The sequence below is a fragment of the Carettochelys insculpta genome, chromosome 10, assembly GCF_033958435.1.
Source record: "Carettochelys insculpta isolate YL-2023 chromosome 10, ASM3395843v1, whole genome shotgun sequence".
NCBI lineage: Eukaryota > Metazoa > Chordata > Testudines > Carettochelyidae > Carettochelys > Carettochelys insculpta.
Window position 1 is genome coordinate 45,402,625 of NC_134146.1, and position 15,800 is coordinate 45,418,424.

The window sequence follows — 15,800 nt, forward strand, 5'->3', positions numbered from 1 at the left end:
TCACAGATGGCAAATATGTAAAAGAGTGCTTTATCAAAATATCAGAGCAGTGATTTCAAAAATAAAAACAAGATTGTTCAAAATCTAGCATCCTCCAGAGAGCGAGCGAGCTTAGTAGTGAGAGTCAGGAAGACAGTGGTACAAACACACACGTAAAGTGGGAGGAAATACGATATGTAAAAAGTTTGAACATCCTGTAGTAAACATGTATTGCATTACAAATCATAAAAACATAGAGTGGCTATTTTTAGAATCATGAGGCAGATGCTGTTTTAAATAGTAATAAAATACTACTTGAATGGTAGTTAACGTCCAGTTGCTATTAGAGTGGCTTAGCAGGTAGGGGAGTGGGATAGGAGCTGGGGGTTCAATCCATTGCACTACTACAGAGCTATTGGATGACTGGGAGAATGTCTACACTTACTGGGAACTTAGAACTGTGGCTATTGATTTTTCCCCCCCCCCCCCCAATTGATTTAGCAGGTCTGGTGAAGACCTGCTCAATTGACTTCTGGTCACTCTGTGGTCAACTCCAGTATTCCACCAGCAAGAGAAGGGCAAGGGAAATCCACAGAAGACTCCACTTGACCCCACACTCAATGGACACCCCAGAACAACTGGATCTGAGGTAGGTTGACTGCAGCTACAGTATTCATGTAGCTGGAGTTGGGTAAATTAAGTTGATATTGCCCCATAGGGTGGATGTGTCACGGTGGGTATATCATGCCCGTTCTTCTTCTTCCCCCCCCATTCTTCCTCTATCTAAATTTTAAGTATAATTCAGGGCTGTGTATAGTGTCTCTCACTCACTGCTTGAGTATAGCAGTAGCAGATGGAGGGCCCTGACCTCAGCCAAAGCTGTAAGGCACTACAACATTGCAGATAATATTGTAGGCATTTCACTTCAGTGAGATTTTTTTTCATATAAAAATCATCTGTGTATATTCAATAACTCACTTGTTCTTCACTGATCATCACAAATGATTACTCCTAGAAAGTGAACTTAAACCCTCACCCATTTGCCAAATTGAAGTTCAAGTGCTGTCAGCCACTCTGAGTGCCTTTCAAACACCAGACACTGAAGCCACAAGCTAATAAGGTTAGTTACTCACCTAAGGCTTAGCTCTTTGATGCACATGAATAATCCCATGGGATTACTCAAACAAGTTTAAATGTCTGCAAGATGGGGCCCACAGTGTGCTGTTATTACCAATGTTCTTGTTGGTTGTGTCTACACTTGCATTCCTCTTTTGAAAGAGGCACACAAATGAGGGAAATAGAAAATGCAAATAAGGTTCACACTTACATATTTGGTACCTCATTTGCATATTCTTTCAAAAGAGCTTCTTTCGAAAGAAGAAAAGCATTGTAGATGCAGCTCTTTCGAAAGCAAACCCCATTTTCGAAAGAACCCTTTTTTCTGTGGGAAGAAGGGTTCTTTTGAAGATGCGGCTCTTTTGAACGTAAGCCCCATCTACACTGCTTTTCTTTCAAAAGAAGAATAGGCAAACGAGGCACCCAGTATGTAAATCTGAACCTCATTTGCATTTTGGCTTTCCCTCATTTGCATGTCTCTTTTGAAAGAGGAATGCAAGTGTAGATGCAGTCGTTCTGAGAGGGTTCAGTGCTCTGACAATGAAGTGCTGTTGCTGTCCCTCCTGTTACTTGCCGTTGGGACAGGAGGAATGGTGGACAAGATGATCTCTGTACCTTTAGCACATTACTTCCCTCATTTTTGGACAAGCTGCTAACCTGACCTGTATTTAAAAAACCCAAGGATGTCAAATGCACGGGCACATCTGAGCTGCAGTTGGTAGTAAAAACTAATCTCCTGCCATATCCCTTGAAATACATCAATGTTGTGAATAATCACTTAGTGCCCCATCTACAGAAATGACAGGCCCCAGATTTACACAGCCTCTAGCTCAAAGGGGGGGCAATAATTTTGATGGGGGGCCTGCTCCAAGAATTTGATGGTGGTCAGGGGATGCACCAGTTACCACTGGCTCTCTCCAAAGCTTCCCATTTATCACTATAGAAAAGCCCAAGCCTTTTACTCTCTTTGTGAGAGGTCACTCTCTGCAGTACTGTACACTGGCCCTTCTCCCAGGTTATACAATAGATCCTTGACTATTAACACCAGTCTGATGAAAGATGTGTTATAGGAACCATTCTTCTGAAGTGGGGGTGGGAGGAAATCGTACTGTGAAAGGGATATTGATGAAGAACAAGTTGACCTTCCTTTATATTCTGACTCTGTGACATTTTGTGTAGTAATTAACAGGTGTGTTGTGAACAAGACACGAGAAGTCATTCTTCCGCTCTACTCTGCGCTGGTTAGGCCTCAGCTGGGGTATTGTGTCCAGTTCTGGGCACTTCAGTTCAAGAAAGATGTGGAGAAATTAGAGAGGGTCCAGAGAAGAGCAACAAGAATGATTAACGGTTTAGAGAACGTGACCTATGAAGAGAGGCTGAAAGAATTGGGCTTGTTTAGCTTGGAAAAGAGAAGATTGAGGGGAGACATAATAGCGGTTTTCAGGTATCTAAAAGGGTGTCATAAAGAGGAGGGAGAAAACTTGTTCTTCTTGGCCTCTGAGGATAGACTAGAGGCAACGGGCTTAAACTGCAGCAAGGGAGGTTTATGTTGGACATTAGGAAATAGTTCCTAACTGTCAGGGTGGTCAAACAGTGGAATAAATTGCCAAGGGAGGTTGTGGAATCTCCATTGCTAGAGATATTTAAGAACAGGTTAGATAGACATCTATCAGGAATGGTTTAGACAGTCCTTCCTGCCATTGGGGCAGGGGGCTGGACTCGATGGCCTTTCAAGGTCCCTTCCAGTCCTAGTGTTCTGTGATTCTATGATGTTCAATTTTATGAACATTTTGGTTTTATAAACTCCCCCCTGTTAGTTCTTAATACAGCTTCACTGTAATACATTACTTTGTTTTACTGGAATTGTCACTGTACACAGCAGTCCAGAAGCTACTACAGTAATGGTATAAAATTCTGGCTTAGAGTCTAAGTTTCTGCATATGAGGCTTTTGCCTAGTGTTTCAAGTCGTATAGCAGCCAGTGTTTAAATATGAAGAGAAGTAACAGTGTTGCCTGGTTCCAATAAGTTTCTCTTTTTCCATTTTCATTATTTTGTTTCAGATAAAATAAATTTTTATAATCTGATATCCACTAAAAGCAGCATGGCTTTAGTAAATAGGTCGACAGTTTGTCAAGTGAGAGACATAAGAGTTCCAGCTGAACTCCATCTGCAACCACTACTTACAAGGAGTATTCTTCTAATCGTCTGACAGATGCGATTTAGTTTGAGAGAATATAGCCATATTGTTGTAATGCAAAATATTCCAGTAAATTGGAAGATAGTGAATCAGAATCTTCCCAGGTGGCAGAACTCTTTTTGACTCAATGTAATTTCTGTAACTCAAAGATACTGTAATGTACAGTAGGAAGTATTTTCCCTTGGATTCTTTCTATTATATATGTTATGTGGTCCTTGTTACTGTAATACCTGAGCACCTCACTATCTTCAGTGCATTTATCTTCACAGCAGCCCAAGCCTTACACTAGCGATCAAACAACGGGGCCATCCTTCCTCCCTCAGACTAGATTTGCCTTCCACCCGAAATCTTTATAAACACCATAATTCAGACAACTATAAATGTTTGAATTTAGCAGAACAAGAGCTAGAGTACCACTGTTTGTCTCTGGCTAGTAGGGCTCTTAAACCATCAAGCAGATGTTGAAGAGAACAGGTGATTTTGAAAATTTCACCAAAGTGGCTTCAGCAGCGTTTTTGAACATTTTAACTGATATAATACTTGACAGGGATACATGAACAGCAGTGTAGTCCTGATTTTTTTAAAATAGTGGTATCCTGCCAGTGTGACCTCGCTCATATAGGGCAGAGACTGCCCCTTTGCATAGTTCCTCTCTCACTGATGACCCGTAGGAGTAGGGTATTTCATCTATGCCCATTTCAAAGCTGCTTTAATCCTGAAGGAACTGAATCCAGCCTATGCTAAATGCAGTAAAGCCAATACACATGCAGGCTCAAGTTTAAACACAGAAAGGCTACCAGGACCATAGTCAGCATTTCTCTTCATGATTCATTGTCACCAAGTTTCTTTGTTTGGTGAGTTTTTGAAAGCAGCGTTGCCTGTTGTCCGAAGACTATGTAAATCTTTCGTTACTAGCCATTGTGGGTGCAGGGTTAAAAAAAAAAAAAGCTTGAAAACAAAACCTGAGCACATCCTAATGGTGCAAAAGACAAATCATAGTAACCCTAAATATATTTTTATGATTTTTTTTTAAATCTGATGATTTTGGGTCTGACTTGTGACTGTGTTAAATGCTTGGGGTTGATAATTCTAATGAGTGCTAAGATAAGACCTGGCTTTAGAGGCGAAGCTTGTGTTGCACTAAAGTAGAGAGCCAGGAAGAATTGTTGGGAGTGTCTACCAAAAAACAAAAGCAAACAAAAAAAACCCACAAGCCATCCTGTAGCACCTTCAAAGATTAATGAATTTATGTATTAGATAAGGAGCTTTCATGGGTAAGACCCATTCTTCTGTATCAAGCAGCTAAAGAAAGACTCCTCTTTCCATTCACTTGTAAGTTAAAGTCTTGTCTCACCTATGCTCTCTGAACTTTGCTGCAGCCCAACTTCCTTTCTGATGTTGATGGAAGATTCATGAAGGCCAGAGGCTTTTGTAAACCACTTGTTGATCACTCAACCCTGCCAGGACTGGATTTATCATACAAAAGAGCAAATGCTTGCCTAGGGCTGCACAGTGTTTAGGGAGAGTTGTTCTGGACAATTTCCACTTTGCCTAATAGAATAGCAATAAAGCAACAAGCCTCAGTCTGGCACTAAACCTGCTGTTTTGTGTGCACCATCACTCCATTGTGTCACAAAATTCCTATGCTTTGCTTCTTTGTTACAATATTTACCAATCCAGTTTCAATACCCAGAGAAACAGACATGCCAATAGATATCGTATAATCTCAAATTACGTGCTTCCTGCCACCTATGCCACAAAGCTGATGAAAAGTCCATGTGGGCTGGCTGCCTCTCAACATTCCCTGCTGCATTGACACTCTTCTGCTTGGAGGAGCTATTGTAGTTCTTCTCGCAAAGGTTACCAAGTCAGAGAAAATGGGCCTTCCCCCTGCAGCCAAACCTCACTGCATATATAATAACTTATTTCCAAAATGCCATACAGCTGCTCTTGCAGGGCAGCTGTGAAGCTGGTCAGTTTTATCTACATTTCACAGGTAGGAAAGCTGAGAGACACAAGGAGATCATTACCTGTTGACCATCAAATAGGGAGAGAGAAATCCTGCCCTCTTTGCTGCACCTAAAGAAATCTCTGGCTGTAGCTGCACCACAGGAGGAGAGGACTTGGAACATGTGTTGAAGCACAGTGGATCAAAAAAGGAGCCTCGACAGGCTCACAGTTCTGGCCTTTGGGTGCTCTCTGAAAGAAACAATGACAAGAATTTCTCAAAGTGAATGTATAGTTGTAAAATAATTCAACATCATTGGGTAAAAGTGTCTGTAGATGGGGATATGTTGTAATCACTCTGCTGCTTGCTGGAATTAGCACTGCTTATGTGTGCATAATAGGCCCCATACAGTTAACAACTAATTTCAGAGTTGTCAGCCAGTCCTTTTTTTGTGGCAGTACCTGCTGGTACTGAGTACCGGTACCTCGGCAGCCTAGCCAAGCACTTAGCTTACAGGGAACACTAGCACGTACCCCTGCGGCAGGTAGCCTCTCCCACACCACCAGCTGAACTCTCCTTCTCTTCCTCTCCCCTGATGCAGTGTCCTCTTTTTGCGAACCCAACATATGGTGACCTTAGTAGTGCCTTCAGTAGCAATGGCTGCCATCTCCCATTGTTTCCAGTGAGACTGAACAATGGCTGCCTTCAGGAAAGATGGGTCTCTCCTAGGGTCAGGAAGTTGAGGACAAGGCAGCAGGACAACTGGGAAAGGAAAAGTGGCAGAAAGGAAGATGAGAAGGGACAGGGGGATGTGGGGCCAGTGGGGAAGGTGGAAGGTGGGATATCAGAAGAGTTTGAGGAATATGGGAAGCAGAAGAGACTGAAGAGGTGCAGGTAGGAGTAGAGGGGAATTTGGGGGGCAGGAGGAAGATGGATGCAGAGAGAAGGTAGCAGGAAGTGAGGAGTTGCGATATAGTAAACTGACACTGATGGAAATACATGGTAATTAAATGTGAAGGCTGATGTAGGACTGAAAACAGTGAGGGGGAGGTGGCATGAAGGGAGAATGTAAAAGAAGCAAGACAGTGTGAGGGTCAGGAAGACAGATAGGAATGGGAGTCAAGATCCCCAAGGGTGTGTCTACAGGAAATAGCCATGTTTTGAAGATTACTAATGAGGTGCTGAATTGAATATCAGTGATCATAAGGGGATTTCAAAAGGTGCAGGGTCCTTTTGAAATGGAGCCTGTGTAGCCGTGCTGAGCCGTGCGCTTTCAAAAGCGGTGCTTTAGAAGCGCTGTAGCCAGAAGTGTCCTAATGCTAATGAGGTGCTGAATATTCAATTCAGCGCCTCATTAGTAATCTTTGAAATACAGCTATTTCGAAGATTTGTGCCTGTGTAGACACAGCCCAACTGAATGCAAAGTGAGAAGCTCTGCATTTTTTGTTTGTGCAGGTAAGGGTGAATTTTGCTCATTATCTGACTAAGCAGATGGGGGATGAGCAGCACGTGCACACACCTCTCCCTGCAAAAGCCTCCATATTCAGAAGACAAACCAAACCTCCCCCTCCGTGTTGCTTTGAATTCTGAGTGTTGGGGTGTGTCTACACTTGCATTCCTCTCTCGAAAGAGGCATGCAAATGAGGTAATTGAAAATGCAAATGAGGTATAAATTTGAATTTTCAGCACCTCATTTGCATACTCTAATTTCAAAAGAACTTCTCTCGGAAGAAGAAAGCCAATGTAGATGCTGCTCTTTTGAAAGTAAACCACATCTTTGAAAGAATCCTTCCCATTAAATAAAGGGAATAAGGATTCTTTTGAAGATGGGTTTACTTTCAAAGTGGGCCCAAGTTGCAATGGGGGAATCTCCCTCTGGCTGAGGGCCATGCTTTTCAGACAGATGTTGGATTTACCCCTCTAAAGTCTGTATGGGCCTTGCTTTGCAGCAGTGAACGCTGTGTGGGTGGCTGGGGAGCTGTCTGAGCTTATTATTGGAAGGGCTTGTAGATGTGAGAATTGAGACCATCTCTGGGAGAGGAGTGGGGCAGTGTAGGTTTGCCATATGTGCAGAGAAAGAAAAGCCGGGACTTGTGGAGTGATCCTGGGGCTTTCATAGGCGTAATGACCTCGCCGGAGTGGAGTCCCACGGAGGGAACTGAAGGTTCTATTAATAGATGCATTTAATTGTGACTGTCCCTTTTAAATCTCTAGCCCAGGCCTCTGTGGTGGCAAAGGCGTGTTGCAGTGCCCTGGCCCTGCTGCGCGGGAGGGGGGGGAGAGAGAGAGCGCGCGGGTGTGCGCGCGGGGGGGCATACGCGACGCATGCGCACTCATAACCAGGCTCTTTCTTCGAGCACCTGCGCACTCGCTGAGCTGTTCGCCGTGCTCTCTCACCGCTTCCCTCCCTTCGGGGTCTGTCGCGGGACAGTGAGGTAGTCAGTGTGCGCCGGCGCAGTGCGCAGGGACTTGCCCACGTGAGGCGCTGTTCAGTGGCCGGCGGGAGGCGCTGCAGCGGTGGGGGGTGCCAGGAGCGCATTGCTGCGGCCGGGATGCACTGGGGAACCCCGAAGGACAGAGGTACGGGCCGGCGCTCGGCTCCCGCTGCCGCCACTTGGGGGTCCTTTGAGGCTGGACCGCGTGGGGGGGACCGGTTGTGGGGATCAAGGGGCCCAGCGCACGGGGGCGGGGCGGGGCGGGGCGGAGGGTGGTTGCGGGGTCTGAGTCGTGTAAGGGGCTCAGCGCGTGGGGGGCTGGTTGGGGGCGCAAGGGGGTGGGCAGTTGGGGGGCTGGGGAATAGAAAGGGGCCAGTGCGTGAGAGTCCGAGAGGAGCAGAGGGACAGCGTGGGGGGCAGTTGCGGGGAGGGGCTGGGAAGTGTAAGGGGGCCGGTTTGGTGAGTGAGGGGGGCTGGAGAGTACAAGGGGCCGAACCCATGGAGGGCAGCGTGCGGGGAGGGGGAAGAGGCTGGTTGGCGAGTGCAAGGGGGCCAGCGTGGAGGGGGCTGGTTGAGGCAGGGGAGTGCAAGAGGTCTGTTGGCTCGGTGCTCAGATTTGGGTGGTTGGGGCAAGTGCTACTCTGCCCATAATTTGGGGTGTGAGGCTGATAACTGGAGATGTGGAAGGAAGAGAGGATGTGAGTATAAGAGGGAAGCTGAGATCCTGGATTTTGTGTGTGTTGGTGGGGCAGAGTGTGCTACATTTTGAGGGAGGGAATATCTAGGTGTTCCTTCTTTATTTCTCCAGCAAGTGCTACTGGGGGTCTCTTACCTTATGCAGAGAGTGATTTGAGTCAGCCAAGAGTTATTCCATGTGTCTTGGTTTCCATGTTTCCTTGAAACACGCTTTCTGTGACGTCCATTGAGGAGATGAGGAGGAGACTTGCTCACAGTATTTTGCCCAGTTTTCAAGGAAAAAAATCTGACTTCTCTGAGCGCACACATAAAAGAATCTTTAATGGTTAAAATTAACATTTAAAAGTTTTATTGTCTTTATGACAGTACTACTGCAAGTTATAACAAGGAACAAGATGCCTCATTATTTGCTCTTTATGGTTGCTTTTTGCTATATTTGTCATGGTCATGGGAAAGGTGCAGGGAAATTTTGGAGACTGGCTATAGACTTGCCAAAAAACAGTATAATTTCATTGGGGATTTTTGCCAAAAACCACATAAGTCTTGCCTGAATTGAGATATTTTGCATCTTTGTTTTGGTGTATTTCTTTATTTGATATCAGGGTAAAATGCAAGGAGTAACTCAAATGCAAGGTATCATAGTGAACAGCTTCTCCTGAACTTGCAAACTTTTCTACAGGAGTCTAGCTGTTTGCAGTGGACAGTGGGGCCTACTCTCGTTTCCAGTCTCTCTCTTACTAAGAAATGCATACACTTAGAGCTGGTTTGCTTAAAATTGACCATGGCTGTGGCAGCCAGAGTGTCTAGTCACCCTCAGTACATTCCCCCCTGAGGACACTAGGCCAAGTGAAGTCTTGGTTAGCATTGGTCAGGTGAACTCTTTCTTGTAGTGTGTGAATTTTTTTAGATCCGCAAAAGTAAAGAAAAAATTTGGTGGCTGGAAATGTTCATAGAGATTGGGCTGATTTGGTAGTGTCAGAAGCAGAGGAAAACTTTTGGAATAATTTTTTCATTGTAGGAAATGCTCAACCATGCTGTGCTGTCAAACCTCCTTCCTGGCCTTCCAGTCTTCTCTTGAAGAGATTTCCAGCATTGCATCTCCCTTAGTAAACTAAAGATTCAGCTGTCTCATTGCATAGCTTTGAAGGTGTGGCTTATACTTCAGCTAAGCATAGTTATTGTGTTCAGGAGTTTGAAATCTATACCCTAGAGCACCAGAGCAATGTTGACCTAACCCCAAGGGGTAGACATGTCTACATTGATGAAAGTATACATCATTTGACCTAGGTACTGTTGCTTGGGAAGATGGTATTACTAGAGCAGCAGAAGAGTCCATCTACCCTGTGGGGTTATGCTAGCACATGATACTGTTCAGAGCTTGACAGCTGGTGCCAAGGAACTGGTGGCCAGAATGGTCACCAGGGACCTGAGCTGCAAGGCAGAAAGAAGCTGAATAGAGATCTGTGGGTTGCAGAGGGATAAAAACACAAGTTGGATATGTGGATACCTGTTCCCACTGAGTGTCTTGAAAGGGATGGAATTTACTGTCACATTGAGTACAACACCCTTTTGAAGGCATTTAATTCCCAGATGTCTTCAGTATTAACACCAATGACACGAAGAGGAGAGTTTGCACCTTTTGGCGCTACCTTTTCATTCACTGCATGGTTCAGAAGACAGGAACACTTTTTCCAAAAGTGATGAGCACATGCAACTTCACTTGGAGTGAGTGAAAGCTGTGGGTGCTTGACAGCTCTGGAAGTAGGCTCTTAATTTTGTAATCAAAACTTAAACTCTGTAGGTGACCTCAGAAACCCTCTCAATCCCTTGTAAATGCAGAATCTGTTTGAACTGGTATTCAGTCAACTGGTACTCTCAGTATTGTTAACCAACATTAACAATAACAGCCACCAGGCGCTATCCCAGTGCCCAGGTTTCTTCTTCCAGGGGAGCTGTGTTACTCACAGGTGGCGAAGGGATCCTGTCCTGCCTGAGTCATTAATGTCGCTTTCTCTTTTTAAGAAGGCACTGGCGCTGGGATGTGGATGGGGAGCTGAGACAATGCTGCTGCATCCACAGCTCCCCATCATCCCCTGGGCCTGGGCTGTGGAACCTCCAGGGCTGCTTGCCAACTGCCACTGATGCGGGGAAGGGGAGAGTGCCCCTCTGCTGCGTGCCAGCCCCCCTGCACAGCAGCATGTGCTGGGGCCTGAGCCACTGAGAGATGCTTAATCCTGGTTGGGGAGTGTAGCCAAATGGATGGGGTGGAGCACGGGGAGATGGCATGGGCCAGGGCCTGAGCCACTGAGAGCTGCTTAACCCAGGAGGGGAGTGCAGCAGGATGGGTGGCTAGAGCATGGGGAGGCAGCATGGGCTGGGGCCTGATTCGCTAGGAGCTGCTGACCCTGGGCTGGAGTATGGAGTGGACTGCACAGGTGGAGGTGTGCTCCGTGAGCTGGGCTTCCCAGGGCTTCACAGCAGGGAGTGCTGCTGTAGTGCCGCCCCTATTGTCAGAGAACTGGCGGTGAAGGGATCCTCCCTATTATCTGTAATATTTTAATATTCAGCAACCTCCTGATCCTGGAGCTGCCTGGTATGTAGATTTCGAGTTTCTCTTGGATAATGAAAATAGACAAATCTTGCTATAATTCGTCTGTTGCACATTCCTGCATTGATACAGCGATTGTGATGATGATGGCAGAATTTGCTTCACATGATTAGAAAATCAAATAAAAATTTGCAATTTTAAACACTTTAAGATGACATTCAAGTATTTCTAACAAAGGCCTTATGTGTACAAAACCTGTATTTTGGACTAACTGTGCCTCACCTCAGCTTTTTATTGGCAATCATATTAATACACTCATTTTTACATTGTAATATCTTACATGTGTATAGTGTCTTTCAAACCAAAGTGTGCTCTCTAGGGATTATTTTGCTACTCAAAACTCAGCAGTTATTCAGTGATGTGCAGAAACAAGGCACAGAAGTTTAGAACAGGAAGTGAAGGGATACTATATCCAGTATTGCAGACCTTAATCTATACAAACAGAATAACATTAAATTTGAGCTAAACATCAGTAGTTGCCAGTGCAGTGATATGAGACTATCCCTCATTTTCATTGTGTATGAAGTAAATGTTTCTGTTTCCCATATTTCAGTCATTCAGTATCTTTTTTTTTTTTAAACAAAACTTTTCTTTTTGTGGTCTTCTGTTCATATCAAAGCTAGCTGTGAAAATTTTCTGATAACTTTTATTATGATGTAAGCTTGAGGCTGAATAGCAAAGCAAAGAATAATCACAGTTCGTTTCAGATGTGCTAAATGTTTTTTAATATTTCATTTTGCTGAATTTAGTGACCCAGCTACAACCTTGAAATTATTAATGGAATGCATGTAGTTAATTTTGCTCTAACAATAATGTTGGCTAAAATATGATTGGGATGGTGTGCATATGTACTAAATATATTTCATTAAAGAAAAAGGTCCTTTGGGGTTAACAATTGTTGCATGTGTGCAGAATGTGTCCCTTTATGTTAAAGTGAGTTTCTGTACTCGAGTAGAAGTATTAAGTTTATTGGTGGAAGTGCTAGCTGTGCACATTAGAGTCAAAATTGGACTTAAGTATCCTGGCAGTTTTTACATTTTAATTTTAATATGGTAACCGAAAAAAGTTTATTGTATGAGGACCAATTGTACCAAAGTTACTTTTTTTTTCTTTTAAGTTTATAGTGGTTCATAACACCTTTGCAAACCAGTGCCTTGGTTTCAAAATTAGCTAATACTGAATTGCTCTCAAGCTACAATTTTTAATGCCAGGTTCTTTCTTGACATCAATTTAAAAAAAAAAAGAATCCACCTTTGCCGGTTCATCAAGTGTTGTACCATAAGTAATCTATCTCATGTTTACAATAATCAGTATTTGTCAAATAAGGGGAAATAAATGGAAGCATTCTTTCAGTGCAGCGTAAATAAAATACAGTAGAGTTAACATCTCAAAAGAGTGGGAGTATTCTCAGAGAGGAGGGGAACTGTGTGCTGTCGTCATCTTGCTGTGCCTCCCTACTGTAGCTAAGGCTAGAGCCACGTTAGTGTGGAAGATCAACCCGCTGAAGGTCAATCTTCCATGATTTGATTTTGCGCATGCACAAAATGACGCTCTGAGGGGTCAGCATCAACCCCAGCCTCCTCATGAGAGGTGAGGAATAAGGAAGGTCAATGGGAGAAGCACAACTGATTTATCCACAGTCAACTTCCATGTCTAGCCACACGGAGAAAGGTTGCTGGGAGTGTATCAGCGGTCAGCTTCTATGGCTGGTATAGGTGCAGTCTAAGAAAACATGACCTGGCAGCAAGTGATCCTAGACAGCATAGGCCATGTACTGTGATGGATTTAAGGATGGCAGTGTTGGCTATATGTTAACAGTTTCTTTGGTGTTTTAAGACTAAATTTTTTAATGTTGAGTAGTAACAGAGAGAAAGCGGTGCTAGTCTGCATACTATCAAAACAAAAAAGCTGTCAAGTAGCACTATAAAGACTAACAATATAATTTATTAGGTGAGCTTTCATGGGACAGATCCACTTCTTCAGACCATAGCCATACCAGAACAGACTCAATATTTAAGGCACAGAGAACCAAAAATGTCAGCATTGATTACTATTTTTAGTTCTCTGTGCCATAAATATTGAGTCTATTCTGGTATGGCTATGGTCTGAAGAAGTGGATCTGTCCCACGAAAGCTCACCTAATAAATTATTTTGTCCGTCTTTAAAGTGCTACTTGATGGCTTTTCTTAATGTTAATTTCATTTAACTGTTTTAATGAAATGTTATTTGTAGGGTAAAGTGGTGAGCACTTTTATTTTAAGGCACTTGTACAACTCTGCTGAGAAATATGTTCCAGCATGGTTTCTCGGTTATCATTAGTGCATTTTTTAGCTATTACCCCACATATTTTCAAGTTAAAAGATAGTAAGTGGTGGTTCCTGCAGCACTGAAAAACTAAATCTGAAAAACCCCTTTACTTTGTTATTTTTTCAATAAAAAGTTTTCATCTGGAATATAGTTTTTGTGTTTTCAGCTTTACTAATAATAATCAAAAGAGGAAGCCTTTTCAGAGTTACAGTAACACATGGCTATTTCATAGAAACCTTTTCTTTAAAGGGATACCAAATAGAAATTTACAACCTGGGAGATGAAGATTTGGGGGATGGCCTTTTTCTTATATTTTTAAAAAAGATGTTTTCCTCTCCCCCTTGGGCAGGACCAGACAGAAGAAATTGACTAGCAAAGGATGAATGGGAAATAATGAAATTTACTAAACATTGTGTGTTCAGAATGCCTGGACTGAAATATAGGGAAATCATTGTTAATCTTTGTAACAATATAAAGTATTAGAACAATAGTAAGTCAGTTTTTTTTGGACAAAAGTGTATTATGTTGATTTGTGCCCCTTTGTCCCATTTTTAAATTGCTGGACTAGTGTGCAACAGGTAGTGACACAGTTGTGCAACAGTAATCACATTTCAGCTTTGTCATACTTCTGGTCTGAGGAAAAACTCAAGTTTGCCTCTTTTTTTTTTTTTTTTTTAAACTACTAATCCCCCTCTGCTGCTATCCCTAATGCAGTTTAGTGTGCAGAAGACAATGGCAGCTGCAATCATTTTTAGCCCTAGTTGTCTAGGCCCTGATGCAGATTAAAGAGCCAGCAGCAACCCAGAGTCCAGACAATGTGATTGTTTCCGTTGATGAAGCTGCATCACTTGTGGAGAAGGCTAGTGTCAGCTGCCGTGTTACAAAGTAGCAAGATTTAAAAGCGAACCAGCAACTCCAAATGAGATTGTCCATTAGACTGGGTCTTAAAAATGTGGAAAGGTGTGTTCCTGAAGTTCTTCTAGACTGATACTTTTATAGCTGAGACTGCGAGACACAGGACCCCTTCTGTGCTCATCACGGTGTCTGAGTACCAGAGATTGCCAGTCAGTAATGTTACAGGAATCTGAAGGAGGGTTCTGGAAAGTTCCGTGTCAGTTAAAGGGAACTAGTAAGACACAAAGACAAAGGACAATGAGTTTGGAGCCATTGTTCCAGAGGGAAATGAAGGAAATTCCTGGCAAGCGTTGGGTAGATTCAGTAGATGCAGCTTGCTGGTTCGGGGTCAGAGGGAGGGTGATGGTGTTTCTTGAGAAGGTTCAAGAGTGCTGCTGCTGGTGCTACATGAAAGGCCCAGTCAGCTCCCGTTACTACTGTTCTGAAAAGATCTCAGAAACCTCAGACTCCAGTTGGAGTACGTCTTCATTGCAGCTACCTGATACCCTATTGCAAACCTAGACTGGTGGACTGATTTTTAAAGCAGCCATTTTGATCTTGTCTTGCCTTTTTAGTTACCTTTCCAAAGAAAGTAGTTGTAATTTGGTTGCCTTTTAAACACATTGATTTGCAACTAAGTATAGCCTTTTACAACAAACTTTGTATTTTGTTAACCAAGAAGATATGGTCAAGTTATGTAACTGCTTACGTAAATATAACCATATGTGTATTCACATTCTAATTTCCTTTTTTGGTACAATGCTAGAAAATGGTGAATGAAACATTTATTTACTAGTTTAATTTTTTATGTAAAACTATGTTGAGTGAAATTTGAATTCAATTAAATGCAGGTTTACAGCATTTTAGTATTCTTTTTTTTTTTACCCACAAAGTTTATCAAAATGTCTTTTGCACTTAAAACTGATTTATTAAATACAGGAATATTAACTGTAATTAGTGAATTTAACTGGTTGTTTCTGAACACCATGTCCTTCAAGGTTTCAAAACTGGTGGATCTCATCTTCATGCCTCTTTTTAATTTATTGTTTGAAGAGCGAAAACAAGCCTTCCTGCTTTTTCAGAACCCACTTGGTTTGTTAACTTTGAATGAACTAATCACTGAATTGAACTTTTTGGACAACTGAAGAAAGTATACTCTGTGTACTGGCAAAAGAGGCTACTGCTGTCAGAAATGAGTCTAGCATTTCAGCAACTCTGGTTCCGGGTGCTTAGCCAGTAATTTCTAACAGAGTAATGGGCTTTCTTTGAGACTTCAGCAACAAACTTGTAATGCTTGAATATTTTTATATTTTAATTGTGATAGGCATAAGCCTTAATATAAGCAGTCATACTTTCCAGTTTAATTTTAAATATATTTATTTTAAAAATGAAGACTAACTAAAATCGTGGGTTTTTTTTTTTTCAATTGAGTTTTATCTACTTGAACATGGGCTGGCTGGCTCGGCCCGGCCTGAAGAAACAGGCTTGAGGTTGGGTTCCATTTTAGTCAGGGTTCATAACCTGTCTGGATGGAATGCAAGCTAATGAACAGAGGTTCTAATTGTCGTCTGGTGCCCTTTTGCAGTTCCCTATGGCTGTAAGTACTCGCCCTCTAACTG

General features: G+C 42.9%; 1 protein-coding gene across 3 annotated transcripts in view; it reads left to right on the forward strand.

Moving 5' to 3' along the window:
* Positions 1 to 480: 480 nt before the first annotated feature.
* SENP5 (SUMO specific peptidase 5) overlaps positions 481 to 15,800 on the forward strand; it is a 36,878-nt gene continuing 21,558 nt past the window's right edge. For 2 of the 3 annotated variants that reach the window (XM_075004426.1, XM_075004428.1), the window contains exon 1: positions 7,714 to 7,821. The gene's annotated coding sequence lies outside the window, so the exon portion shown is untranslated. Of the gene's footprint in view, positions 629 to 7,713; positions 7,822 to 15,800 lie in introns of those variants that run through there. The other variant, XM_075004427.1, reaches the window with a different exon arrangement.